The sequence below is a fragment of the Marmota monax genome, unplaced genomic scaffold (genome assembly GCF_021218885.2).
Source record: "Marmota monax isolate L192 unplaced genomic scaffold, Marmota_monax_Labrador192_F-V1.1 WCK01_AAM20220418_F8-fsc00001, whole genome shotgun sequence".
Classification (NCBI taxonomy): Eukaryota; Metazoa; Chordata; class Mammalia; order Rodentia; family Sciuridae; genus Marmota; species Marmota monax.
The window spans coordinates 20,895,088-20,922,995 of record NW_026693777.1 but is presented as its reverse complement, the minus strand read 5'-3'; the positions used below and the strand labels follow the sequence as shown (position 1 = coordinate 20,922,995).

At 38.1% G+C, this 27,908-nt stretch overlaps 1 protein-coding gene and 1 non-coding gene across 11 annotated transcripts in view; one reads left to right on the top strand and one right to left on the bottom strand.

Moving 5' to 3' along the window:
- Nucleotides 1–690: 690 nt before the first annotated feature.
- The window catches only part of Fut8 (fucosyltransferase 8), a 337,433-nt gene continuing 310,215 nt past the window's right edge, over nucleotides 691–27,908 (top strand). For 4 of the 10 annotated variants that reach the window (XM_058584586.1, XM_058584581.1, XM_058584585.1 and 1 more), the window contains exons 1-2: nucleotides 1,675–2,081; nucleotides 8,343–8,412. The gene's annotated coding sequence lies outside the window, so the exon portion shown is untranslated. Of the gene's footprint in view, nucleotides 820–1,669; nucleotides 2,082–8,342; nucleotides 8,413–27,908 lie in introns of those variants that run through there. The other 6 variants (XM_046461671.2, XM_058584580.1, XM_058584582.1 and 3 more) reach the window with 4 other exon arrangements.
- Nucleotides 7,117–7,189, bottom strand: Trnaa-agc (transfer RNA alanine (anticodon AGC)). Its single transcript has one exon. It is a non-coding gene; the product is annotated as a tRNA-Ala (tRNA).

The following is a 27,908-nucleotide window of genomic DNA, read 5'->3' as shown; positions in this document are numbered from 1 at the left end:
TTAAATGATGACACCCAAACTCCCTGGGCTAAGAACATAATTCTGGCTTTGCTAGAAAATGGCGGGGAGCGCGTGTGGAAAGTCTCACCCTGGCTATGTGACTCAATTTTCCTCTCAGTTTTCTCTTACAGGGAAATAACCATAAAATGACTGCAAAGTACTTGGCCCCTTTTGAAATCTGACAATAAACCAATGTCTAGAAAAGTCTCTGAAAGAAGAGCCTGAGCTGCTTGCGGGCAGGGATTTCCTTTTTTGAATCAACAGTATCTTATTTGTATCTCTGAAACACAGTTGTTGGTCTAGAAAAAAGTCTCGATACATAGTGAATTTATGAACGCTATTAGACAGATTGCATTCTTGGCAGACCGCTGCTACTTAAATCTGTGAGCCTTTCAATACTTAGAATCTCAAAGGCGGCCGGTCTTTGCTCTATAGTGAATACCCATTCTATTTACTAAAAAGAAATAAAAAATAAAAATAAAAAGGCAGGCCGAAAAGAATAATTCTTGGCCTCAGGGAACCATTTAGTCTTTCTAGCTAGCTTTGCCGGGGGTTTGGGTTCTGGGTCCCGAGGCTACAGGGAAGAGTTCAGGACGGGAAGCTCATTTTCCGGCCCTCTGATTGGCCGGCTCGCACTCCACTCACGAGGCTGTCGGCTCTGATTGGGTCCTGCGACACCCCTCGGCCTGAGACTACTTTGTGTGCCGGGGCGGCGCGCCCAGGTCCTCCCGCTCAGCTCGCGGTCAGGACTGGCCGGAGGTAGCTTTACGGCCCACTGCTCTGCTTCGCGGGCGCCAGGAATTTCCCGAGTCCGAGCGGGTAGGAAGCATCCTAAGGAAAAGTCTCTCCCTCCCTCCCGGTGCTGTTCTCTTCCCCGTACTCAATAAACTTCCGCTTCAGAGGGCTGCTGTGGCCGCGGGTCGGGAGAGGCCCTTCCCGCTGTGGCCCTCGTGGGGGGTCTTTCTCTTTGCGCAAATGTGGACACACAGCTCCCACAAGACAGGGCTGCGCTGGGCTGCGTGGGAGCGGTGCCCTTGTGGGATCGCGCTGCGGGCTGCGGCCGAACGGCCGGACTGGGCTGCAGGGACTGAGTAGTAGCAGGGACTGAGTAGTAGCAGCAACAACAGCAGCAGCGACCACCCCTAAAAGTAGGAAGGAACATGCTTCGAATCCCCATAGCGGCTCCACCTTCGGGCCGCGGAGGTCGTCCCCCCGCCCCCCCCTCCTTCAGGCGCTCTAAAGAAAACGGCGTTCCCTGAAGGTGGCTCTCCCTGGCAGAGGTGCGCTCGACTCGCGCCCCCTCTGCCTCCAGCCTTAAGGCGGTAGAGGGCGGCCTGTGCCTGTGTGTGAGCCGGACTCAGCGTCCGTGCGCAGCCTCTGCCTTGCTGGAACTCTTGCCGTCCCGCTGTGGCCCGAGGCTCTTAGTGGCGGTGGATGCTGCAGCTACGCTTTCCACGGGCTCAGCGAGAAAGGGGACGGGGAGGAGTTCTGGCACGTGCCAGGGTCGCCGTAGGAGGCAGCGGCCAGCGCATGCGCGCTCTCTCCCAGAAGCGTGGAACGCTGAGGGGCGCGCGCCCCCATCCGCGCGTGCCCGCCCGCGCCCCCATCCGCGCGTGCCCGCCCGCGCTGGCAGAGGCTTCCCCGCCTGCGCTTGTTGTCGGAGCCGCTCCGGCGCGTGCGCGCGTTATCTCGGGCCGACCCTAGTGGCCGGGTTCCCTCGGTTCCAGGCCCCCGCCCCCCGCCGCCTTCTCTCGGCCCCCAGCCAACCGGTCCCCTCCCTCTCCTCGCGGAATGGGGCCGGTGCTACTTGGGGTCGCGCGCCAGGGACCCGGCTCGCGCTCGGTCTCGCGCTGTCAGCTACTGCCCGGCTCGCGCCGCCTCGCGCTCTCCCTCAGTCAGTGGCGCCGGAGGCTCCGTTAAGCGGCGACCGTGGTTCCTGTTTCCGTTTCTTCCTCTCCCTTCGGTCGGGAGTAGCATCCTCCACCCAGCCACCCCTCCCACTCCCCCATCGCTGGGCAGCTGCGGCTGAGGGTTGTGGCGGCGGCGACGCGAAACGGCGGAGACCCTTGCTCCCGCCTCGGGTAAGGGGGCGTTAGGAGTCGGGCCCCGCGCGCCTCGGGTATTGGGTTGGGCGAGCGCGGGATCTGTGGAGGCTGTGGGGCTGTCTCTTCTCTTCTCCGGGCGACCCCTGGGCCTGTTGCTGCAACTGCTGCTGCTTATCCAGCGGCTCCCGGAAAAGTGGGGAGGGAGACCCCGGGAGCTCTGGCGGGTGTCCTGGCGCGGCCCGGGAGGCACAGGCAAGGGTTGAGGGGTAACCACCGCCAAGCCGGGACGCTGCGCTGTGGCAGCCACCGCGTCGCGCATCCTTGCTTAGGGCAGGGGCCGAAGCGGAGGAGAGAAGGGATGGGGGCGGGGGTGGGAGGTGTCCCTCAGCTTTCCTTATCCCCAGACTGCACCTACCCTTTGGGCAGCGCTTGGTGCCTGTAGTCACCGACTGTGGGAAGGAGGATGCCTCTGTGTTATGGGGTTTCTGGGAGGGCTTCTCAGGCTACAAATCATGGAGAAAACCCGCACAAAGATGCGCTGGCGGCAAGGGGCCGATGCAGGGCAGTTAACGGCGTGACTGCCTTAGTGCCTCCTTTTGATGTGCAAATGTGCTGGCGGCTTTTGAGTGCCTAAACTTGTTTGGAAAGGTTAAATGCGCTTATATTTATTAGTTCAAGGAGGTTTGTCCTGCCAGTGTGAGTAGGTTGTCGGATGCAGCACCTGTTCTCTTCATGGTGGGAATTGCAATCTTCCGAGACGCAACGTATTTAAGTTAAATGGCAATGTCAGGGTTAACGGGTTTACCTCTGATGAGCATTTAGCATTTTGGTGCATATTACCCTTTAGAATGAGGATACAAGCAGGGAGAAGTGGCGTGTTTTTCCTATCTGTGTTTAAATTAAGCTAACTCAAGAAGGTGGACCCAGGAAAGCCGGACTGCAGTAGATAACCCCAAATCTCAAGTCTTCTGTAAGAGTGTAATGCAAATTTTTTATTAAGAGTTAAACTTGTCACGAGTAACTGACTTGACTTTGGCTTATCTCTATAGAAACTGTAAGTGGGTTTCATTATAGATTTTTTTCTTTTTATTTCTGGGGTTAAGTGAATTAAGTGCAAATTAATTTTTTTGATTAAATTGGAACATGTTTTATGCCCAGTTCTCTAAAAAAGGTGCACCATATAGAAAGTATTTTAGGGGAGAAATTATACACTGAAATGTGTAAGTTGTCTCTCTTCTTTAAACTTAAAACAACCTAAATCCCTAAGCCAATTGTAAGTTCCTGTTTGTTGCTATCCTTGTGAAGTATATTATAAAGTGTGTATAGAAAGTCTTAATTATAAATGTTGTGTTAGTTATACATGCTATTTATAAATAACTACAGTAGGAAGGACAAAGTAGAAAAACAAGCATTTGAAATTGTGATTTTTATAGGCTTTAATATGTAAAAATGTAGGGAGTTAGATGAATAGACTTGGAGGCATGGATTTTTCTTTTGCTGCTCTATAAATTGAGAATTCTGTTTGAATTGAGCAGAACAGCTGGTATGAAACTTGCATAGTTTGCAGAAAATATGCAAAAATGTGTCTTTGATCAAATAGTTAACATGAAGGGTGTCTTGTAGTTTACTAGGAGAATGATTCAAAATAGTTTTAATATGGTACTGTATAGATTGTATTTATGTTTGTGAATTTATCTAAAAAGTCACTTTAAGTTGTTTTCCTGCAGAAACAATCATTCTGATTGCATTTTGGAATGTTTTATTACAAATTCTAAACAATTAATTTTTAAGGAAGAGGAATATCCTTAAAAGTATGAATTTTGAAATTTGCTAATGGTTTGAAAAACTTGTGTTCGTCGTTTGTTGTTTTAAATGTAGTTACATTAGTAGGTTGGTCTGGAGGGGGAGCTAGTGCCAAAGCAAAGTATCGCTTAATAGCTGTTTGAACTTTGAAAACACTAAAACCATATTTTTTGACCAGGAGAAACATAAATTTTTGATTAAAAAAGTAGGGGAATTAATGTGGGCATATATCTGCACTTAGTTATTTGTAGGGTGCATATGTTATAATTACAAAGTCATCATCTGAAATAATGAAAGGAAGTGTTTAAGTTTCTTGAATTTCTCACGTAAAATATCTGAAAATATGTCCTAGTGTGTGATAGTCTTTTCTCAACCTTCTTGTGCAGCACATTGAAAGGGAATATGTGTTCTTGACCCTTTGTGCAATTGTGTGTTAATTTTTTTCTTTCTAATATTTGTAGTCCTAAAAAGTGTTTCAAGCAGAGTCTTGTATAGGTGGAGATATTAATTTTATAGTAAGGTTGGTATTTTTCAAAAGTGGAAATACTTTAAAAAAGAAATGGAGGGCTGGGGTCATAGCGTAGTGATAGAGTACTTGCCTAGCATGTGTGAGGCACTGGGTTTGATTCTCAGCACCACATATAAATTAAAAAAAAAAAAAAAAGGTCCATTGACAACTTAAAAAAAAAAAAAAGAAAGAAAGAAAGCAGTATCCCCGTGTTACTTCTTAACCTTTATAATTGTTGTCTTCTATAATATAATGCAGGGGGTCTAGCTGATCTATTAAATTGAACTTGTATCTTTGATTTTGTGGTCTGTGTCCCTTATTTAGATTTCTGAACTGTCATCAGTTAGATATGTTGTTTTATTTCTGATCATTCACATGTCTTAAATTCAAGCCTAGAAACTGATAATGATGTGTAGATTAAATCATTAGCATATTCACTTTTCTGAGGACAAGAGTTGATTGTTATCTGTAAATTATGTAAAGAGAATCTCAATGATGATAAATAAAAAATAATTTTTAAAATTTATTTAATGGTTATTTTTGTTTTACTATAATCTGCAATTAGTAAATATCTTGGTTTAATTAAATGATAGATGCACCTGTTTCATTTTATAACACATACATAAGTATAGAAGAAAGTGTGTCATTCCATTTTATGAACATAAAAGTAAATATTTTTTAAAAGTAAGTTTTTCTTTTCCTTTTGTGTATGTGTGTGTGTGTGTGTGTGTGTGTGTGTGTGTGTGGAGGGGGGTACTGGGGATTGAACCAAGGCCCTCAAGGATATTTGGCAAGTGCTTTACCTCTGAATTATACCCCCCTGCCCTTTTAATTTTACTTTGAGATAGGGTCTTGCTAAGTTGCCCAGATTGACCTCCATCTTGTGATCCTCCTGCCTTAGTCTCCTAAATAGCTGGAATTATAGGTGAGTGCCAAAGCACTGGGCTGGACTAATTTTTAAAGAGCCTTAAAAATATCTTCGGGGCTGGGGATGTGGCTCAAGCGGTAACTCGCTTGCCTGGCATGCACAGGGCGCTGGGTTCGATCTTCAGCACCACATAAAAATAAAATAAAGATGTTGTGTCCACCGAAAATTAAAAAAATAAATATTAAAAAAATTCTCTCTCTCTTTTTAAAAAAAATCTTCAACAAAAGTGTATTTTTGGGGTGTGTGTGTGCATTTAAAAAATGTGTTAGAATTGATTAATATCAAGTCTCAACCTTCTTCTCTTTGCATTCTCTCTTGCCTAAATTTCCCCTCCTCCAACTACCCTTCCTTATCTCACAGTTTTCTTTTTGGAATGATTTAAAATCAAACCAATAAAGTTAACCTTATCACTCAACTTGTGGAGGTTTTTCTTCCTTGACTAAATAACTTTATATGAATCTCTAAAATATTTTGAACATATAACTTATATAAACTTTATATGATACTGTACATTTGTCTTTCAGTAAAAAAAGAGCAAATTAAATGTCTATGATATTATGCCATGGATGTCAATTACTTCTTGTATAACACTTCACAGAAAGCATAACTATAGGGTTAATTTTATTTAAGGTTTCTTTTAAGAAGTCTTTATTTGATAAAACCTAGTATCCTACTCATATTACTATTTAAAAACATTTCTCTGTGATAGTTTTGGTCATAAAAAGATGAAGGGTGGAGCTGGGGTTGTAGCTGAGTGGTAGAGTGCTTGCCTGGCATGGGTGAGGCACTGGGTTTGATCCTCAGCTCCACATATAAATAAATAAAAAATAAATAAAATAAAGATAATGTCTCCATTTACAACTAAAAACCAAGAATTGTACTGGTTGGTAGCCAGCCTTGTTGGAGATAAGGGAGTTGTTCCTCCTCCCCCTCCCTCTCCCCCCCCTCCTCCCCCTCCCCCTCCCCCTCTCCCCCCCCTTCCACTTTCTTCTATTTGTCACCCTTTCCTGGCAGTGGTAGGAAATATGAGAATTGACTTTGGGTTTTCCTTTTTTTCTTCTTTCTTTCTTAAAACATTAGTTCTTAATGTTATAATAGGTTTTTTTTATGATGAATTTGTTTACTTTTGAGATAGTAGGCAAAAGATCAGAACATCATTTTTATACTTTGGTGGTACTAGAGATTGAACCCAGGGCCTTGCAGATGGTAGGCAAGTGCTCTCTACACAGCTGTTATTTCCAGTCTTTTAAATTTTATTTTTGAGACCGGGTCTTGCTTGTTAGTTTCTTGTGCTAGTCTTTTAACTTGCGATCTTCTTCCATCAGTCTCACCAGCATCTGGGATTACAGGTGTGTGCACCATGTACTGCAAAGTTTTAATATTTTTTATTGAAAAATAAATTTGTAACTTTATATGAAAAGGGAGATGGGACTAGTGGTGTATGTAGCCTAGTGATTAGAGCACATGCTTAGAATATAGGAGACCATAGATTCAATCCCCAGCACCAAAAACAAACAAACAAACAAAGGGGTTGTGGAAGATGGTTTATGATTAAGGGTCATGGATCAGTCACATACTTATTCTACCTAATGTTTAATATAATCCCCTCTTCTACTTTCCTGGAGTGCATTCTCATGTCCCTTATTTTTATCTTCATCTATAGAGTTCCTGACTTCGAGGAATTGGTTTTTATAAAAACAAATTCTTCACCTGTTTTGTATGCCTCATTGCAATAATATCAAATACTATGTTCATTGAAGAGAGCTTTAAAAAAAATATTTTTAGCTGTAGATGGACACAATACTTTTTTAGTTTGTTTATTTAGCTTTTCTATGTGGTGCTGGGGATTGAACCCAGTGCCTCATGCATGCTAGGCAAGTGCTCTACCACTGAGCCACAACCCCAGCCCAAAGAAAACTTTTTTTTTTTTTGTATTAGGGATTGAACCCAGGGGTGCTCTGCCATTGAGCTTCATCCTCAGCCCTTTTTATTGTTTATTTTGAGATGAGGTCTCCTGCCAAGTTGCCTAGGGTGGCCTTGAATTTGTGATCCTCAGCCTCCTGAGTAGCTGGGATTTTAGGAGTGTGCCCAGCTAAGAGAACTCTTAAACTCTTAAACAGTGTTCCTCTACTTAAGTGAGTACTCTAAGTGGGTTTAAGCCAGCTATTGTGAAAAGTTCGAATGGAGTAAATGTATTTGATAATTAGAGCCCTAATTGTTTGATTCAGTTTTTCCAACATGTGGAGTTGTACTTGTACCTAAAGGAGAGGTAGAGATTTAGTAGAGATTCTGTTACAGTTTTTGTGCTTTGAGTTCTTTGAATAACTATTCAGTTATCAAATGTCAAAAAATTAATAATTTTGAGAAAACCTATTCAAAGTTAGAGCTAAGTCAGGGTAAACATTTTGCTTTCTTTTTCATAAGTTTTAGATTTTTCTCTTTTAAAAAATTTAGTGAAACTCTAGGGTTTAGGAAGGAGGTAATTGAAATTCTTGGCCAAAAGGCTTTTCTTTATGCTTGGTAAATTGAGCCTCAGCAGTGTTAGGAATGGATGTTTAGTGAGTAATCCTGATTGCCTCCTCTGACGTAATTAGAGACAATTAGGCCTTCATTAACTAAAACTCTTTTTTTTTCCCCCCTAAGGTTCAAATATTAGAAGTATCAGCTTGATAAATAGTGGTGTATGTAGCCTAGGGATTAGAGTTTGTCAGTTATGCTAGGATGAGAGATAATAGTTGCCCTTAAAAGAGATTCTATTAAGTGCTTAAATTATAATAGCACAGGATGTAAAGAAAATGAAATCACCAAAGAAGTTTGTTTGGAACAGTTTTGTTAGACCAGATAAGAGTAACAGAATATATCCTCTATTCTGTAACTGTCTGCAGAGACTTGGAGCAATACAGATAGTTCCTAAAATAAAATAATGATAAATAAGTGTTTTAATAGGAATTATGTACAAATTTCCTCTGTATGTTTGTACAGTTTTTTTTTTAAAAAGAGAGAGAGAGAGGAGAGAGAGAGAGAGAGAGAGAATTTTTAAATATTTATTCTTTTTTAGTTTTTCGGCGGACACACATCTTTGTTTGTATGTGGTGCTGAGGATCGAACCCGGGCTGCACGCATGCCAGGTGAGCGCACTACCGCTTGGGCCACATCCCCAGCCCTATACTGTTCTTAATACTTTGTTTCCATTGCAAATGTAAGGCTGGAAAATAAGGTACCTAACTTTTGGAAATTCTAAAGGGAAAAGGATCTGAAGTTTGGAAGAATGCTGCTTTCTTTATGTTAGAGTGATATAGTACTTTTTATAGTTTCCTGAGAGCTGTAAGATCTTGAAGCTAAAATCAGAATTCCTTATTTGTTTAAGTGAAATTTTGTTTTCTTACTACTTTTACTAAGGTATAATTGGTAAATAAAAATATATAAATTTAAGGAGTACATGAAATGGTTACTACAATTAGTAATTATTACAGTGATTACTAGTCAAGCTAATTAACAGTCAAGCTAATTAACATGTTAATTAGCTCACAGTTAACCATTATATGTGTGTACTAAGAACATTTAAGATCTCCTCTTTTAGCAAATTTCAAGATTCATGACAGTATTACTAACTATAGTCAGCCCGATATACATTAGATCTCCAGAATTTATTTATCCTGTATAAAACATCTTGCACTGAAATTTTTGTACCCTTTAAACCAGCATCTTCCCATTTTCCCCTGTCCCTAGTATCCACCATTCTATTTTCTGCTTCTATGAATTTGACTTTTTAAAATTTCACATAGAAGTGAGATCATATAGTATTTGTCTTTCTGTGCCTTGCTTATTTCACTAAATATAGTGTTCTCTGGTTTCATGCCAATGACAGTGTAGGGGAGGCAAAACTTTTCCTTTATCCTTTCAGGTTTTTTCCCCTAACCTGGGCCTGAGAATTAAATTAACATAAAATAGATCAACAAGAGAAAAGAATACAAACTTATTTAATACAAATTTTATATGACCCAGAAGCCTTCATAAAGAAATGAAAACCTAAAGAGTTGAATGCTTACATACTCAGTAGAACAGTGGCTTGTGTCCCAGTGACTTGGGAAGTTGAGTATCATGAGTTTGAGTCCAGCCTCAGCAACTTAGTGAGACTCTGTTTCAAAATAAAAAGGGCTGGGAATGTAGTTCAGTGGTAAAGTGCCCTTGGGTTCAGTCCGGAGTATCCTCCTGTTCTCCCCAAAAAAGTAACTTGTAAAAAAGCAACCAAATTATATGAGGAGACTTAAATGATAAGAAATATTTTAATAAGGTTTGCACAAAATTCTCTCCATTTCAGCCTCTTCTCCTCAGTAAGAATGTTGATTCCGTTTAGTATCAGGAGGGTATCTTTCATGTGGGAATTTCATCTCCTGCTTTTAAGATATGGAAGTTTAGAATGATTCTCAGGTGCCTTTAACTCAAAATTATCAATATGCCAGAATGGCCTGTTATTTACTTTTTCAACAGGATTTCTTCCTTTTTTAAGGATGGATAAGATTGCACTTTACATATGCTTACACATACATTTGACACCCTGCAGCCCTGTATCCCACAGATTGATAGAGCCTGGGATGTAACTCAGTGGTAGAGCACTTGCCTAGTATGCACAGAGCCCTGGGTTTGTTCCCCATTACTGCCATGAGCACACAAAACAGAAACAAAAAATCCCCACCAAAAATATTCAAGAGACTGAAGATTGTAAATATTTGGGGGGGGGGGAACAACAAAAAAACCGTGCATCCATCCCGAAAATGTATAGACTCTTTCTTGTTGTTATGACACAAGAAGTATGGTATAACAGCTATTTATTTAGCATTTGCATTGTGTTAAGCATTATAAATGATCTAGAGATCATCTAAAGTATACGGTAGGAAAAAAAGTATATGGTAGGATTGCATGGGTTATATGCAAATACTATGCCCTTTTATATAAGGTAATAGGGTATCTGTGCTTTTAGTTATTTGTAGGGGTAGTTATTTGTATGTATTCTAGAACCAATCCCCCACAGGTACTGAGGGGCCATACTATATTTTCTTTACTCATTGATGGACACACCTAGGTTGATTTCATATTTTATCTATTGTAAATAATACTTCAAAGAACATGGTGGTAAAAGATCTCTGACATACTGATTTCATTTTCTTTGAAGGTATACCCAGAAGTGGGATTATTAGAGCATATGATAGGTCTGTGTTTTATTTTGGAAGAATCTGCATAGTGTTTTTTTATAATGATTGTACCAGTTACCACCAACAGTGATAAAAGGGTTTTCTGTTGTGTACTTTCTTGTCAACACTTGCTGTCCTTTGTCTTTATGTGAATAGTCACTACCAGGTGTAAAATGATATCTCATTGTGATTTTTTTTTGTTCTAATTAGTTATACATGACAGTAGAATGCACTTTAACACATCATACATAAATGGAGTATAACTTCTCGTTCTTCTGTTTGTATATGATGTAGAATCACATTGGTTGTATAGCCATATATGCCATGGGGTAATAATGTCCAATTAATTTTACTATCCTTCCTCCTACCATACCTGCTCCCCTCCCTTCACTTCCCTCTGCCTAATCCAAAATAACTCTATCCTTCCCTAGCACTGCTCCCATTATTTTGAATTAGCATCTACATTATCAGAGAAAACATTTCACCTTTGGTTTTTTGGGATTGGCTCATTTCACTTAGCATGATATTCTCCAGTTCCATACATTTACCTCAAATGCCATAATTTCATTCTTCTTTTTTTAAAAATATTTTTTTAGTTGTAGATGGACACAATACTTTTATTTATTTATTTATTTATTTTTATGTGGTGCTGAGGAATGAACCTAGTGCCTCACACATGTGAGGCAAGCGCTCTGCCACTGAGCCATAACCCCAGGCCAATTTCATTCTTATTTAAGGATGAATAATATTCCATTGTGTATATATACACCACTGTTTCTTTATCCATTCATCTGTTGAAGGATACCTAGCTTGGTTCCATAGTTTAGCTGTTGTGAGTTGAGCTGCTGTAAACATTAATGTGGCTGCATCAATGTAGTATGCTGATTTTAAGTCCTTTGGATATAAACTGAGGAGTAGGATAGCTGGGTCAAATGGTGGTTCCATTAGAAATTTTCTGAGGAATCTCCATACTGCTTTCCATAGTGGTTACACCAATTTGCAGTTCTACCAGCAATGTATCATTGAGGGAATTTTGGTACCAGGGATTGAACTCAGGGGCACTCAACCACTGAGCCACATCCTGGGCCCTATTTTGTATTTTACTTATCTGTATTTTATTCAGGGTCTCACTGAGTTGCTTAATGCCTCACTGTTGACAAGGCTGGCCCCGGATCTTCCTGGCTTGTTGTGATTTCGATTTACATTTCTATTATTATTAGCAATGATGAGCATTTATTCATATACTAGTTGGCTGTCTGTCAGTCTCTTTGTCTGTCTATCTATCTATCTTATATTATTTGGTGGTGCTGATGATCAAACCCAAGGCCTCATGCATGTTTAGACACGCACTCTACCAATGAGCCACATCCCTAGCTCTACATGTGTTTTTTTGAAAAATGTTTATTTAGGGCCTTTACCTGCTTTTTAATTGGGTTATTTGTATTCTTGATATTGAGTTGTTTAAGTTCTTTAATTACTGAGTTCCTTCATAGTAATTTATTTATTTGCGAACAAAGAAAATTACATTTTTTGGGGGTTAATTAGGATTACAGTCTGGGAAAACAGAGTCAAGCAATCTTGAAAATGTATTCTCCCTTCTCAGTAATTTAAAAAAAGAAGTTTGTTGAAGTATAATTTATATACCATAAAATTCATAGCTCAAGTTTTAGTAAATTTATACAGTTGTGCAACAATGGTCCCACTCTGGTTTTAGAACACTTTTATCTTCCAAAAAATCTCCCTCTTGCCCATTTTTTAAAAAAATTTTTTATTGTTGGTTGTTCAAAACATTACATAGTACTTGACATATCATTTCACACTTTGATTCAAGTGGGTTATGAACTCCCATTTTTACCCCGTATACAGATTGCAGAATCACATCGGTTACACATCCACTGATTTACATATTGCCATACTAGTGTCTGTTGTATTCTGCTGCCTTTCCTATCCTCTACTATCCCCCCTCCCCTCCCCTCCCCTCCCCTCCCATCTTCTCTCTACCCCATCTACTGTAATTCATTTCTCCCCCTTGTTTTTTTTTCCCTTTCCCCTCACTTCCTCTTGTATGTAATTTTGTATAACCATGAGTGTCTCCTTCCAATTCCATGCAGTTTCCCTTCTCTCTCCCTTTCCCTCCCACCTCATGTATCTGTTTAATGTTAATCTTCTTCTCATGCTCTTCCTCCCTACTCTGTTCTTAGTTACTCTCCTTATATCAAAGAAGACATTTGGCATTTGTTTTTTAAGGATTGGCTAGCTTCACTTAGCATAATCTGCTCTAATGCCATCCATTTCCCTGCAAATTCCATGATTTTGTCATTTTTTAATGCAGAGTAATACTCCATTGTGTATAAATGCCACATTTTTTTTAATCCATTCATCTATTGAAGGGCATCTAGGTTGATTCCAAAGTCTAGCTATTGTGAATTGTGCTGCCATGATCATTGATGTGGCAGTATCCCTATAGTATGCTCTTTTAAGGTCCTCAGGGAATAGACCGAGAAGGGCGATAGCTGGGTCAAATGGTGGTTCCATTCCCAGCTTTCCTAGGAATCTCCATACTGCTTTCCATATTGGCCGCACCAGTTTGCAGTTCCACCAGCAATGTACAAGTGTACCCTTTTCCCCACATGCAAGCCAGCACTTATTGTTGCTTGACTTCGTAATGGCTGCCAATCTTACTGGAGTGAGATGGTATCTTAGGGTGGTTTTGATTTGCATTTCTCTGACTGCTAGAGATGGTGAGCATTTTTTCATGTACTTATTGATAGATTGTATGTCCTCCTCTGAGAAGTGTCTGTTCAGGTCCTTGGCCCATTTGTTGATAGGGTTGTTTGTTATCTTGTTGTTTAATTTTTTGAGTTCTTTGTATATTCTGGATATTAGGGCTCTATCTGAAGTGTGAGGAGTAAAGATTTGTTCCCAGGATGTAGGTTCCCTATTTACCTCTCTTATTGTTTCTCTTGCTGAGAAAAAACTTTTTAGTTTGAGTAAGTCCCATTTGTTGATTCTAGTTATTAACTTTTGTGCTATGGGCGTCCTATTAAGGAATTTGGAGCCCGACCCCACAATGTGTAGATCGGAGCCAACTTTTTCTTCTATCAGGTGCAGAGTCTCTGATTTGATATCTAGCTCCTTGATCCATTTTGAATTCACTTTTGTGCATGGCGAGAGAAAGGGGTTCAGCTTCATTTTGTTGCATATGGATTTCCAGTTTTCCCAGCACCATTTCTTGAAGATGCTATCCTTCCTCCATTGCATGCTTTTAGCCCCTTTATCAAATATAAGATAGTTGTAATTTTGTGGATTGGTTTCTGTGTCCTCTATTCTGTACCATTGGTCCACCCGCCTGTTTTGGTACCAGTACCATGCTGTTTTTGTTACTATTGCTCTGTAGTATAGTTTGAAGTCTGGTATCGCTATACCGCCTGATTCACACTTCCTGCTTAGAGTTGTTTTTGCTATTCTGGGTCTTTTATTTTTCCATATGAATTTCATGATTGCTTTCTCTATTTCTACAAGAAATGCCGTTGGGATTTTGATTGGCATTGCATTAAACCTATAGAGAACTTTTGGTAATATCGCCATTTTGATGATGTTAGTTCTGCCTATCATGAACAGGGTATATTTTTCCATCTTCTAAGATCTTCTTCTATTTCTCTCTTTAGGGTTCTGTAGTTTTCATTGTATAAGTCTTTCACCTCTTTTGTTAGGTTAATTCCCAAGTATTTTATTTTTGTTGAGGATATTGTGAATGGAGTGGTTGTCCTCATTTCCATTTCAGAGGATTTGTCGCTGATATACAGGAATGCCTTTGATTTATGCGTGTTGATTTTATATCCTGCCACTTTGCTGAATTCATTTATTAGCTCTAATAGTTTCTTTGTAGAGCCTTTTGGGTCTGCTAGGTATAGAATCATGTCATCTGCAGATAGTGATAATTTAAGTTCTTCTTTTCCTATTTTTGTGCCTTTAATTTCTTTCGTCTGTCTAATTGCTCTGGCCAGTGTTTCGAGAACTATGTTGAACACAAGTGGTGAGAGAGGGCATCCCTGTCTTGTTCCAGATTTTAGAGGGAATGCCTTCAGTTTTTCTCCATTGAGAATGATGCTAGCCTGAGGCTTAGCATAGATTGCTTTTACAATATTGAGGTATGTTCCTGTTATCCCTAGTTTTTCTAGAGTTTTGAACATAAAGGGATGCTGTACTTTGTCGAATGCTTTTTCCGCATCTATCGAGATGATCATATGGTTCTTATTTTTAAGTCTATTGATGTGGTGAATAACATTTATTGATTTCCGTATATTGAACCGGCCTTGCATCCCAGGGATGAATCCTACTTGATCATGGTGCACAATTTTTTTGATATGTTTTTGTATCTGATTCGCCAGAATTTTATTGAGGATTTTTGCATCTAGGTTCATTAGAGATATTGGTCTGTAGTTTTCTTTCTTTGAAGTGTCTTTGTCTGGTTTAGGTATCAGGGTGATGTTGGCCTCGTAGAATGAATTTGGAAGTTCTCCCTCTTTTTCTATTTCCTGAAATAGCTTGAAAAGTATTGGTATTAGTTCTTATTTAAAGGTTTTGTAAAACTCTGCTGTATACCCATCCGGTCCTGGGCTTTTCTTAGTTGGTAGTCTTTTGATGGCTTCTTCTATTTCCTCAATTGATATTGGTCTGTTTAGGTTGTCTATATCCTCCTGACTCAATCTGGGCAGATCATATGACTTAAGAAATTTATCGATGCCTTCACTATCTTCTATTTTATTGGAGTATAAGGATTCAAAATAATTTCTGATTATCTTCTGTATTTCTGAAGTGTCTGTTGTGATATTGCCTTTTTCATCCCGTATGCTAGTAATTTGAGTTCTCTCTCTTCTTCTCTTCGTTAACATGGCTAAGGGTCTGTCGATTTTATTTATTTTTTGAAAGAACCAACTTTAAGTTTTGTCAATTTTTTCAATTGTTTCTTTTGTTTCGATTTCATTAATTTCAGCTCTGATTTTAATTATTTCTTGCCTTCTACATCTTTTGCTGTTGTTTTGCTCTTCTTTTTCTAGGATTTTGAGATGAAGTGTGAGATCATTTATTTGTTGGTTTTTTTCTTTTTTTAAGGAATGAACTCCAAGCAATGAATTTTCCTCTTAGAACTGCTTTCATTGTGTCCCATAGATTCTGATATGTTGTGTCTGTGTTTTCATTTATCTCTAAGAATTTTTAAATTTCTTCCTTGATGTCTTCTTTAACCCATTGATCATTCAGTAACCCATTGTTCATTCTCCAAGTGATGCATGATTTTTTCCTTCCTTCTTTTATCGTTGATTTCCAGTTTCATTCCATTATTATCAGATAAGATGCATGGTATTATCTCTACTCCTTTATAATGTCTAAGAGTTGCCCTGTGACATAATATATGATCTATTTTTGAGAAGGATCCATGTGCTGCTGAGAAAAAAGTGTTAACTGCTTGTTGTTGGGTGGTATATTCTATATATGTCAATTAAGTCTAGGTTATTAATTGTATTAGTGAGTTCTATAGTTTCTTTATTCAACTTTTGTTTGGAAGATCTGTCCAGTGGTGAGAGAGGTGTGTTGAAGTCTCCCATAATTATTGTATGGTGGTCTATTAGACTCTTGAACTTGAGAAGAGTTTGATGAACATAGCTGCACCATTGTTTGGGGCATATATATTTATGATTGTTATGTCTTGTTGGTGTATGGTTCCCTTGAGCAGTATGTAGTGTCCCTCTTTATCCCTTTTGATTAACTTTGGCTTGAAATCTATTTTATTTGATATGAGTATGGACACTCCTGCTTGTTTCCGAAGTCCATATGAGTGATATGATTTTTCCCAACCTTTCACCTTCAGTCTATGTATGTCTTTTCCTATCAAATGCATCTCCTATAGGCAGCATATTGTTGGATCTTGTTTTGTGATCCATTCTACTAGCCTATGTCTCTTAATTGGTGAGTTTAAGCCGTTAACATTTAGGGTTATTATTGAGATTTGGATTGTTCTTCCAGTCATATTTGTTTATTTATGTTACTTAACATGGTTTGTTTTTCCTCTTTGATTATTTTTTCCCTTTACTGTACTACCTCCCTCTGTTGGTTTTCATTGTTATTTTCCATTTCCTCTTCCTGTAATGTTTTGCCAAGGATGTTTTGAAGAGATGTTTTTCTAGCTGCAAATTCTTTAAACTTTTGTTTATCGTGGAAGGTTTTAATTTCATCTTCCATCCTGAAGCTTAATTTCGCTGGATACACAATTCTTGGTTGGAACCCCTTTTCTTTCAGCGTTTGAAATATGTTGTTCCAGGATCTTCTAGCTTACAGAGTCTGTGTTGAAAGATCAGATGTTATCCTGGTTGGTTTACCCCGAAATGTAATCTGCTTCCTTTCTCTTGTAGCTTTTAAAATTCTCTCCTTATTCTGTATGTTGGGTATCTTCATTATAATGTGTCCAGGTGTGGATCTCTTATGATTTTGCACATTCGGTGTCCTGTAGGCTTCTAGGATTTGGGATTCTGTCTCATTCTTCAAGTCTGGGAAGTTTTCTCGTATTATTTCATTGAACAGATTGCTCATTCCTTTGGTTTGGACCTCTATACCTTCCTGTATCCCAATGACTCTTAAGTTTGGTCTCTTGATGTTATCCCATATTTCTTGGATGTTCTGCTCATGGTTTCTTAACAGTCTTGCTGAGCTGTCTATGTTCTTTTCAAGTTGAAATACTTTATCTTCATTGTCTGATGTTCTATCTTCTAAGTGTTCTACTCTGCTGGTAGTATTCTCATTTGAGTTTTTAATTTGGTTTATTGCTTCCTGCATTTCTAGGATTTCTGTTTGTTTGTTTTTTATAACCTCTATCTCCCTGTATAGTTGATCTTTTGCTTCTTGGATTTGATTTATGTAATTCATTGTTGAAGTGATCTTTCATTGTCTGATTTTGCTGTCTAATGTCTTCCTTGAGACTCCAGATCATCTGAAGCATGTATATCCTGAATTCTTTATCTGACATTCCATCTGCTGCAGATATTACCTCTTCTAAATCTGAGTTGACCTGCATTGCTTGTGGTCCTTTCTTTCCTTGTCTTTTCATACTGCTCGCGTTTCTTCCTGCTTGGTGAAACTGTTGTGTTATTGAATTTTCCCCCTATATATTTATATTGCTCTTGTATAGTTGCAAAGTCTCCCTTGCAGGCGCGGGCGGCGGCTGTGCTCCTCCTCCAGTTGGGGTGATCTGTCTATCATGCCGGCAGGCTGCTGGGCCCCTTCTCCGGATTGCGTGGTCTGCCTACCTTGCGGGCAACGGCTGGGGCCCTCCTCCGATAGGGGTGATCTGTCTACCACGCTGGCGGGCCGCTGGGCCTGTTCTCCAGGTTGCAGGTCTGCCTACCTTGCAGGCGCAGGCGGCGGCTGTGCCCCTCCTCCAAGTGGGGTGATCTTTCAACTACGCCGGCGGGCCGCTGGGCCCCTTCTTCCAGGACGCGCGGTCTGCCTACCTTGCGGGCAGCAGCTGGGCCCTTCCTCCAATTGGGGTGATGTGTCTACCACGCTGGCGGGCCGCTGGGCCTGTTCGGTCCGTCACAGGTCTGCCTACCTTGCAGGCACGGGCGGCAGCCCCCTCCTGCCCATTTGTAGTCAATCCCTGCTCCTATCTCCAGCTCTAGGCATCCACTGATGTCCTTTTTTGTCTCTGTAGTTTTGCTATTTCTAGAAATTTGACATTAATGGATTATGTAGTTTTTTTTGTTCCTGCCTCATTTCATTTAGCATATATCTGTTTAATAATCTGAATGAATGGATAAAGTAGAAAGTCTTTAAACTTAGAATCCGGAGACTTGAATACTAGTGTCAGCTCTGCCACCAAATGAATGAACTTGTGCAAGCCACTTATCCACTTTGGGCCTGTGTTATTTGTCCATAAAATGAATTATTTTCTTATATTCCATTTTCACAGCTAAGTGCATTATGGACCTTTTCCTAGAATGTACTTTAACTCTTTCCTTTAAGTATTTGTTCTTTTTCCCTCCTTCTGAATCCCAAAATGAGGCTTATGTCTACAATGGTCTTAATGTTTGCATCCTCCCATATTGAAATCTAATGGTATTAAGAGGTGGAGACTTTGGAAGGTGATTAGGTCAGTAGGTGGGGGGTGGCAGAGCCCTCAGGGAAGGACACGTTTGAGGCAACTTGTTCCCTTCTGACATGTGAGGTACTATGGTACCATCTATGAAGCAGAGTGAACCCTCACCAGATTCTGATGGAGCCTCGATCTTGGTCTTTGTGTCATCCAGAATTGTGAGCAGTACATTTCTGTTGTTTATAAATTATTTAGTCTAAGGTATTTCGTTATATCATTCTGAACAGATTAAGATATGGTCTAATAGACATTCAGCAATGAACAAATTTGGGATTGTCTGTAAGCATCCAAATGGGTGATTAAACATTTTGTTGGGTGTTTCTTAATTTATGTGCACAACTCAGAGTTAATCAAATGCTTAGTTAATAAAGATTTTTGAAGAAAATAAAGTCATAGTTGACTAATTCTTTGAGTTGGAGCTATAGAAGTGTTTTAAACTTGTTATGAAGGTGAGAGAAAAATTATTCTTCTTAGCTATTTTTTTGTTTTGGTGGCAGGATGAGGGGCAGAGCAACTTTAGATTAAATTTGTGCCAAGCTGGCCTCAAGGCAGTCAGGTGGGATTAGACCGTTTTTCAGAGAGCAATAGGAAATGAATGGAAAGATTGTCTTAGAGGTAAAGCCGACAGGTAACAAGCTAGGACAGCTGGGCACAGTGGAGCATGCCTGTAACTCAGCGGCTCTAGAGGCTGAGGCAGGAGGATGCGAGGTCAGAGTCAGCCTCAGCAATGGCGAGGTGTTAAGCAACTCAGTGAGACCCTGAATAAAATACAAATAAAAAAAATACAGAATAGGGTAGGGGGTGTGGCTCACTGGTCCAGTGCCCCTGAGTTCAATCCCTGGTAATCCCCCAGAACAACAACAACAATAACAAAACAACCACCACCAAAACCCAAAAACAACTACAATAACAAAACCCAAGCTAGGACAAAAATACTAATATAAGGGCTTAAAAAAATAAGGTATGTGTATTTGTACATGTGTGTATAAAAGGACTAAAGACCTGACTGAATAGACCGATATCAGGTATATGCCAAAGGGGTAATGTCCACTTTCAGTACAGAATTAAAAAGAAAGGCACTGATTACAGCTAGCTAAATTTAAAGATCTGAATGTTGTCACTACTCAAATATTCAAATAATCTGACTCTTAGACAGCTTCAATTTTTTTGTATTACCTATAATAGTGGGAAGTATGGCTATAAAATGATTGAAATCTATTTTTATCCCACATTTTAGAATGCGTGAGTGGTATGCCACAGAGCAGATACTATGGAGAGGGGAAATAATCTATAAATATATTTTAATGATGGTATCATTACAGCAGCATAAGGAAATTTGTTTCATGTTTTATAGTCACATTTTCTGTTCAAAAGTAGTATTTCTAATATAGGTAAACCACTTTATGATAACCAGAACTATCCCCATTTCAAACCTATATTTAATGTATAAAGATTTGTCACTTTTGACAATATTGTAAAAATTGTGTTAAGAATTTAAAGCAATTCCAAAAGTTGAATCCCAGAGCTTTTAATGTAATGGCAGCATTCTAGTAGTAAGTGTAGAGCTTTTTATGGCAAAAATATTCTTTTGAATATATGATATGCCATACTTATTTTAACACATATAAAGTACCTAAATACAAATGTGTAATTGGAAAGATTCCAATGTGAATATAAGAAACTTTTTTCTAAAACTTCTAAGCCTTCAAATATTAAAGACCACCATCAATTATATTTTCTCAGGAAATTTTTATTTTTAGTCATAATAATAAATGGGCAACTGTCAGGTGAGAGAACTATTTCTAGGATTAAAATTCCCCTTCTTTATATAGTTCTTTCAAATACTTGTTAAGAAAATTGATATTAAGGATTTCTTGATACTATCTTCATATTTATACAGAAAATCAGAGCAAATCTAGAACCACATTAAAGCAACAAGAATGATTTTATCTAAAACCTTTGTTAAAGAATAAATGGGGTAATGTACAACAGAAGACACAGACCATCATTACCTTAGATGAGATACAGAGGCTGGCTTCAAAAGAATAAGTCAAAAGAATAAGAGAATTTGTGCTGCTCTACCAATTAAGTAAAAATGAAATGAACAATTAATTAGAAAATATGTTCTAATATACTTGCTTGTGTTGGTTGGCAGTTCTTTTTCATTTCCTATAAAGGCCATTTCAGAACCCTTTTTAGTGCCTGATTCTAATATACTGCTCTTGGATTTTGTGAGTTGTTCTAGTTAATCCATATGAGTAGATTAAGGAGATTAAGACCATCCAGTAGGAACTACTTAATTTTTGCTTTTTCTCTTTCTTTAATTTGTGTTAATTTCCCTTTCCTATTTGGTACCAAGGATGTGTCCTTTTTACCTCAGGACTACCTATTTTATTTATTCCACCTGCTACACAGTGTAGCTCCATTAATTATTTCTTCAATCCTTTTTTTATCTCACTCATCTTTAACAATATCTTTAATGGCCTAAAGGAAACCTTTCTTATTCTTTCTTCCCCCTTTTTATCCACCTTCTCCCTTTTTAAAAAATTGATTTAAAAAAAATAAATGACAGCGGAATGCATTACAATTCTTATTACACATACACAGCACAATTTTTCAGATCTGTGGCCATATGTAAAGTATGTTGACACCAATTCATGTCTTCATATATGTACTTTGGATAATAATGTCTATCATATTCCACCATACTTGCTAATCCCCTGCCCCTTCCCACCTCCTCCCTTTTTATTTTTTCTTTTGTATTGTCCAGCAACCCATGGGGGGGTGGGTGGTGGAGAGTATGTCTGTTCTGTCAATTTTGTTATCTTCTTTTTCACTTTTTCTCTCTGTTGTTACCAGTGACTTTCTGAATCCCCAAATGGGAACTTTTGTAGTCTTCCTGCTTCGAATTTGACACTGTGAGCCCCTTGTCTTCCTCCATTCTGCTTAAAACTTTGTAGTCCTCCTGGCTTTCCTATAGATCCTGGTTGATTCTTTTTTTCATGTACAGGCTCAACTTGTTTCTCAGGTATTTGCCGTATACTTGTTTCTCTAGCCCTTTTGCCTTGCAATGGTAACTGTTCCTTTGGCTTTAATAAGAGAACTTACAGATAATTCCTCTACCATAATTTCTGGAATTTAAGTTTTCTCCTGGAGATTGCCACTTGATCGTCATGCCTCTAAACGCAACATGCCCCAATTTGAGCTTTCTTTCTTTTAAAATGCACTTATTCTTTTGAATTTTCCTTTCTCTATTATTGGCTTATCCTTCCTATTATCTAAACTTGAATTAGTCATTGAATCCTTGTCAGATCTATTTAGTTGTTAAATTATGTATTTTTTTTTTTACTGCAGTGTTTGTCTATTTCATCTGTTCTTTTTATTTCATTTGTTACTCTAACAGTTCAGGTTCTTATCATCCTTAACATATGAATTAATAATTATAATTTGAAAATTGTTATGAAAGAAGAAGAGGAGGTAAAGGCACTTCTATTAGGGTGTGATGAGTGGGGATGGTTGTATTGAAAGGAGGTAACATTTAAGCTTAGCATAAAGAATAAATGAGGGCATTCTGGGCAGACAAACTGAGGAAAGAAAGCCTTTTTAGAAATGTATTATATGTTGTCAGCTTTATGAGTTTTTTGCCTTAATCCTACTGCAAGTATGTATTTTTCCTTTCGGCGTATGTTATTGCCTTCTTCAGGTATTTAATATCAGTGAATGAGCATATAAAGCAGAGCAACACCTAGAAATGTGTATCTTTCTTTTTTTGGTACTGGAGATTGAACCCAGGGATGCTTAACTACTGAGCCACATCTCCAGCACCCCCTGCTCCCCTTCCTCTTTAATTTTTTAAAAAACTTGTAGTTATTTTAAAACAGGGTCTTGCTAAGTTGCTTAGGGCCTAAGTTGCTGAGACTGGTTTTGAACTTGCTATCATCCTGCCTCAGCCTCCCAGGTGTGTGCCATCAGCCAGACTCAGTAACATATGTTTTCATTACCTAGCTTTATTCCCTAGTTAATCAATGGTAACATATAGGGTAGCGAAAAGTGAGCACTCCTGCATTGAATATTTGAAACCTGACTAAAATTTGCATTGAAAGCTATCTTGAAGATTCCTGACTACTTGGAATGTAAATAAATGGGCAGCTGTTATCAGTCTGTAGATTTGTGGTTTTATTTTTTTATTTCTACCTCTTCACATGTGTGATTATAGGGTTGGGTAATATATTTATATTAATAGCCACTAATCCTGAAAATAAACTAACTGAAAGCTGCACCAAGTAAAGAGATAACTTACTATTTTTGCTTCCTTAGATAAAAAAAATAAGAAGCATTAAAATAACAATTCAGAAATAGCTTAGATATAAAGATGATTTATTGACTGTGCAAGTAGGAAGAATAGTGGTAGTCTAGGAATTTAGATTATGCCTTCAGAGTACTGTATTTCCTGTCTTCATTTCTCTCTGTTGGTCTCATGTATAGTTAGAAAAGAGAAGCAGGGAAAGGAAAAGGATTTTGCATTTTTTTGGTGCTGAGCTATATCCCCAGCCCAAGCATTTTGCGTTTTATCTACACTGAGGCAGCTATGTTATCTCTAGAAGACAGACATTTCTAAATTTAATAGTCAAAACTCTTTCTTTTCTCCCCCCCCAAATTTAATATATTTTCTTTATTTGTCCAAGCTTTTTTTAAAAAAATATTTTTTCATTTTAAAGCTTATGTACAGTAAAATTCAATTTTGTGATGTGTAGTTCTGCAGGTTTTGGCAAATACACCACCTTAATCAAAACAGTTTCTGCTACTGACTTTTTAGTTAGCCTTTCCCCATACCTTCAACTCCCTGTTATACTGCTCCCAGGGCCATTTTGCTTTTTCAGATTATCAGGTGAATGGCATTATAGTTATATAAACATTTGGATCGGCCTCTTTTACTTAGAAATTGCATTTGAGGTTCATTCATGTTGTGGGTATCAATCCTTTGTTCCTTTTCATGCTGAGTAGTAATCCATAGTGTACCATGGTTTATTTATTCATCTGTTGAAAGACATTTGCTATTTCTGTTTTTGGGTAGTTTTGACTAAAGCTGCTATAAGCATTCATGTAAGGTTTTTGTGTGATTATAAGTTTTCATTTTACTTGAATAAATACTTAGGAATAGGGTTGCTGGATCATATGGCAAACATGTTTAATTTTGCAAGAAACTGCCAAATTGTTTTCCAAAGTGGCTCTACTATTTTTAAATTCCCACCAACAGTGTATGATAGTTCTAGTTGCTCCATATCCTTGCTAGTACTTGGTATAACCAGTTTTTTTTTTTAAATTTTTTATCTCTTATAATAGGTATAGTTGTATATCATTCACATTTTCTGAATGATCAATGAAATTAATTGAGTGTATTTTTATGTGCTTCAGAATACCCTTCTTTAATAATTTGAGAGTGCTTATCTTCTTTTTTGAATATTTTTTTAAACAATAGTAAATGACTTTGACAAGGCTTTGTTTATTTTTCAAAAATAATTAATTAAAAATTTTTTTTTCAGCAACATGTTTGATACCAGTTGTCTCTGGATGCTATAGCTTAAGAAACAATTTACTTAGTTACTTGTATATTTATTTATATAGTACTAGGTACAGGGGTCCTGTATCACTGAGTTATATTCCTGCCCCTTTTTAGTTTTTGAAACAGGTCTTGCTAAGTTGCTGAGTCTAGCCTTGAACTTGCAGTCCTCCTGCCTCAAGACTTCCAAGTTTCTGGGAATACAGGTGTGCACTACTGCGCCCAGCAAGAAGCAGCTTTTATTTTGAGCAGGGAGAACGACAAACTGTTTTACTGCTGCTATATTACACAACTCCAGGGGCCCACCATTCATATTGGGGAAAAAAAAGTTTCCAGGGGTTGTGCAATGCAGTAGTCCTGGCTGTATATATATTTGCATTCATTTTCTAGGATTATTGATAATTAAACTCCTTGGGAAAGTACTGTACTATCCAATGATGCATTTAACAAGTATTTTTTCATTTAAAATGAAATTTTGTTGAGGAGCTGGTTCTAAAGAAATACTCTATAGGATCAGACTTGGGAGAAAGAGAGGCCTATTCCAGATATTCCGTTTCAGGGTAAAAATTATTTTACCCTGAGTGACTTTAGGCATCTCATGTAGCTGCTTTGAGCCATTTCTTTATCAGAAAAACAGGGTTGATAATATCTCCTATTTATAGATGAGGTAGAAATAATAATGCATGTAAAATACCTGATACAGAGTAGACCTCTTTAAGTTGCAGCTGCTTTCACTTCTATTTCTTGCCACTACTAGTGCTGATTACCCAACCAGCATATTAAACAAAAGTTTAGGTTTCCAGAAAGGCAGAGAACATATAATTTGAAAGAAAATTAAAACATTTACTATTTAATATTTCAAAAGCTTATTGAAATAGTAATCATGATAGTTATAATAAATCTTAGTTGTTATTTTGAATTTAATAGGGAGGAAGCTGGGGATTTGGCTCAGTAGTAGAGCATATGTGAGGCTCTGGGTTCAAACTTTAGCACTGCAAAAAAAAGAAAAGATTATAGGCAGAAAGGGTAATACTATTATATTTTCTGACTTTGGAACCTCTGAAGATCTTAATCTGGTTTTAGCAGTACCACTAGGACTGTCTCCATATCATGCTTGTGTTAAAGAAAGACTATGAAATATATAACCTGATGTTTAGGGTCTTAAAAATGCAATTTACTTGCTTGAGATGAAGGTACTTGCATGAACACTAGTTTGAATCATTAGGTCTGCCCAATAAAGTGAGAATATTTTAGGTCCTAGGGTTTTATAAGATTTTATAAGATTTTTTAAAACTTTATAATTTCTTCATGATTATTCTTCTTGTTATTATCCATAGTGATTATAGTAAAATCCTTGAAATAGGAAGGAGAACTGTGGAGAGTAGATTTGCTTTATGGGTGCAGGGAGAGAGGTTTTCCAAACAATGGAGTAGGTCTTAAGAGGAATTTGGGCTGAGATTCTGAATATGTGAAATAATTTAAAAGTGTTTACTGTAGAATTAGACACACTGTGTGTATAGCCCATCTACTTGGGATTGGCTTACTTCACTTAGCATGATTCTAAGATTAGACTATTCTCTTTGTTTTTTCTTTTGACACAATACCTTTATTTAATTTATTTATTTTTATGTGATCTGAGGATTGAATTCAGGGCCTCACATGTACTAGGTGAGTGCTCTACCACTGAGCCACAACCCCAGCCCTGGACTATTCTTAATGTATTGGGGGGCTGAGGTGGGAGGATTGTTTGAGTTCATGAGTTTGAGACTGGCCTGGGCAACATAATAAGACCCCATCTCAAAAACTGAAAAGAAAAGTCTTAACTGTAGAAGTGTTTATGTAGTAATAATGGTTTTGTTTCCTTGTTTGGTTTTTAACTACCTACCATGGTGTTTTCTGTGTATTAGATCCGTTGGTTTTTATACCTTTGTATAGTCAAGGTGTTTTATAACTTCCAGCCAAATTAGTTTTTTGTTTCTCCTCTCATATGGACTTTTGTAATAATATGGACAAAAAGTAAGAAATATAATTAAAGGTTATCTTTTTCCATTTCAAGTAAGTGATACATTAAGAATAGTCCAGGGATGGAGGTGTGGCTAGGGTGCTCGCCTAGCATGTGTGGGGTTCTGGGTTCTTACCATATAAAAATAAATAAAATAAAGGCATTATGTCCCAATTAGCCTTAAAATATCATGCTAAGTGAAATAAGCCAATCTCAAAGAACCAAAGGCTGAATGTGCTCTCTGATAAGTGGATACTGATCCATAATGGGAGATGGGGGCATGGGAAAAATGGAGGAACTTTGATTGGGCAAAGGGGAGGGAGAGGGGTGGGTATGATGGAGGGAAGATGGTGGAATGAGATGGACATCATTACCCTAGGTACTTGTATGACTGCACATATGGTGGGATGCTACATTGTATACAACTAGAGAAATGAAAAATTGAGCTGCAGTTATGTACAATGAATCAAATGCATTCTGCTGTCATCTACACCTAATTAGAATAAATAAATAAATTTTTAAAAAAAGAATAGTTCAGCCTTGGTAGGCATGTGGTGTAGACTTGTAATCTCATTGACTTTGAGAGGCCAAGGCAGGAGCATTGCAGTTTGAGGCTAGCCTTGGCAATTTAGTGAGACCCAGTCTCAAAGAATAAAAAGGACTGAGATATAGCTCTGTTGTGAAGTGTCTTTGGGTTCAATCCCTAGTTAAAAACTAAACAAAAAATCCCAAAACATAACAACAACAAAAAAGCCCAACATTTTTCAGTTTGACCTACCATGGCAGAGATTACAAGTTTTTTTCCCAAATTTCTATTGTCAACTTTTTTCAGGTTAACAAGACTTAGTATTTCCTAGGCACAGTTGTACTTGCTAGAAGACCAAGTTTCTGAGGTTCTGTTGCAGCTAGGTATAATCTTATTGATTAAATTCTGATCAATGATATGGAAATGGAAGTATGTGGTACTTCCTAACATTGTGTTTAAAGGGAGCAATATACTCTTATTTAGCTTTTTCTCCACTTGCCAACTTAGATCATGAAGATGGGGCTATACTTTAGGGATGGTAGAATAGAGAGCTGGGAAGATCATGTATATTGATGGTATGATAGAGTAGCCCAGAACTACTATTTTCAGTTTATGTTGGAGAAAAATAAACTTCTATTTTGTTTAAACCACAGTTTTATGAGTTTTTCTGTTATGCATAGCTGAATGTACCCATACCTCCATTGTGAGGCAACTCCTCTTCTCCTTTCTGATCTGTTGTTGAACTCTTGGCATAATTTCACTTCTATGCTTCTAAATCCCTGAAGTCTCTTGGTCACTATATTTTCCACAATATTTATTCACAGGAACAGTATAGCAGTTAGAAGCTGCTTTACATGCTAGTTAATATTGCTGCTGAAATTTTAATTACTTAAACTTTAGACAGAAATATACAGGAGTGTGTAAATATACAGGTGATGTTAGTTACAGGGTACAAAGTTACAGAGCACAAAGTAGAGATTTTATATCCCAATGAAAAAGATTAATTCCTGATGAAAAAGGTTAATAATTAATGAATTAGTTCCTAATGAAAATGATTAGATTTGGATATCTGAAATTATTAATGAAAATTACCAGAATTATTAATTATTGGAGTTTTTGGAATTTGAAAATTTTGGAATCATTAAAAATTATTGGAATTACTGAGACAGATTTGTTCTCATAAAACTTAGAATAATTA